Source organism: Arachis ipaensis, chromosome B2, assembly GCF_059453495.1.
Source record: "Arachis ipaensis isolate K30076 ecotype BB chromosome B2, ASM5945349v1, whole genome shotgun sequence".
In the NCBI taxonomy this organism is placed as follows: domain Eukaryota; kingdom Viridiplantae; phylum Streptophyta; class Magnoliopsida; order Fabales; family Fabaceae; genus Arachis; species Arachis ipaensis.
In genome coordinates, this window is record NC_142437.1 from 92,695,775 (window position 1) to 92,697,898 (window position 2,124).

Sequence of the window (2,124 nt, forward strand, 5' to 3'; positions counted from 1 at the left end):
AGGACAATCTAAACACTAGAGGATATGTTGAGAGCTTGTGTTTTGGACCAACCGGCGAGTTGGGATCGGTATATGCCGTTAGTGGAGTTTGCATACAATAATAGTTACCATGCGAGCATCAGAATGGCTCCGTATGAGGCATTGTTTGGGAGGAAATGTCAATCTCCGCTATGTTGGTATGAAGCTGGAGAGAAAGGCTTGTTGGGGCCGGAAATGATAGCTGAGACCACTGAACAAGTTAAGAAAATCCGAGATAGGATGCTTACGGCGCAGAGTCGCCAGAAGAGTTACGCCGATCAGAGGCGGAAGCCCTTGGAATTTGAAGAAGGAAATCATGTTTTCCTGAAGGTTACTCCAACCACAGGAGTAGGTAGGGCGATTAAAGCAAAGAAGTTGAATCCTCGATACATTGGTCCATTTCAGATCCTGGAGAGGATTGGACTGGTGGCGTATCGAATGGCTCTACCACCTCATCTTTCGAACCTGCACGACGTATTTCACATGTCGCAGCTTCAGAAGTACACTCATGATGCTAGCCATGTGTTAGAACCTGAATCGGTTCAGTTAAGAGAAGGTTTTGTGTTATAAATAGTAAATAGAAATTCAAAGCATTTCTCTCTTTTCCATTAGGAGAAACTAACTCCAGTCCCTGTTGTGATCCCACTTAATTAATTAATTAAAATACTTTAAATTAATGTAATTAATTTTTTTGATAATATTATTTAAATTTATAAATTTAAAAATAATTCACTATTAAAAGATATTAATATTAAATAAATTCATATATAATAATAATAATACACAATATATAATTCGGGATTACACTAATTTATAAAATTACTTAATACAAAGAAAAACATAATTAAACTCTATAATTGACGACAAGCATTGTGAAATTGCCATATGTGTTCAATCAAGTCCTCTTTCAATTGTCTATGCTGCTGCCTATTTCGAAGTTGGGCATTTCTTTGGAGAAATTGATGGCAAACATCTGAGGTTGTGATAAGCCATTTTCGACATCATTATACTCTAAGTCTTGAGAAATATTTTCTGCATAAGTGTCTCTTTCATCCTCAACAATCATATTATGCAATATAATACAAGCTCTCATTATGTTGGCAAGCTTCTTCTTTTTCCAAAAGCGAGTTGGACCACGTATAATTGCAAAGCGTGCTTGCAACACTCCGAATGCTCGCTCCACATCTTTTCTTTGTCCTTCTTGATATTGTGCAAATAACTTGCGCTTCTCCCCCTTATGGCTTTGAGATTGATTTGACAAATGTGACCCATTCAGGATAAATACCATCTGCTAAATAGTATCTCATAGTATAATTATTACCATTAATAGTATAATTTATCTCCAGAGTACGGTTATTTAGAATATCATCGAACACTGGAGAACAATCTAACACATTGATATCGTTATTTGAACCAGAAACTCCAAAGAACGCATACCATATCCAAAGGTCTGAAGATGCTACAACCTCAAGTACTATGGTTGCAACCCCACAATAACCACTTATTTACATACTTTTCCATGCCTTTGGACAATTTTTTCATTGGCAATGCATGCAGTCAATACTACCCAACATGCCAAGAAAGCCCCAACCTTCCACCATTTGTAGCAGGCGTCATACATCATTCGGATTTAGTTTCCGCAAGTATTCATCCTCGAACACCGAAATGACACCTTCAACAATTTTTTCCAAGCATTCAATTGTAGTTCTCTCGCCTATGCGCACATAATCATCAACAACATCAACTGCTACACCATATGCTAACATCTGTATCGCAGCGCGGTGCATTTTTGGAGTGGTGACAAGTCTCTTCTTCCAGTTGCATCAACCCTCTGTTGGAAATACGGATAGGCGTTTGAGAGAGCGTTTACTATCCAAAGGAACACATGTATTCTCATTCGAAATCTTCGTCGGAAAATGTCAGCATTATACACCGGTTCATCTGCAAAGTAATCTTGGAAAAGGCGATCATGTCCTGCTTCTCGATCTCTGTTGACCCATCTATGAGGAGTTGGGACAGAGCTTCTATCGATATCTTTTTCTTCTGAATATTTGAATAAACACTCATCGATCCAATTATCTATGAGTGTGTTATCTTGCCGTCTTC

At 38.0% G+C, this 2,124-nt stretch overlaps 1 pseudogene; it reads right to left on the reverse strand.

The window, feature by feature from the left end:
* Positions 1-869: 869 nt before the first annotated feature.
* Positions 870-1,619, reverse strand: LOC148574857 (uncharacterized; annotated as a pseudogene).
* Positions 1,620-2,124: the final 505 nt, after the last annotated feature.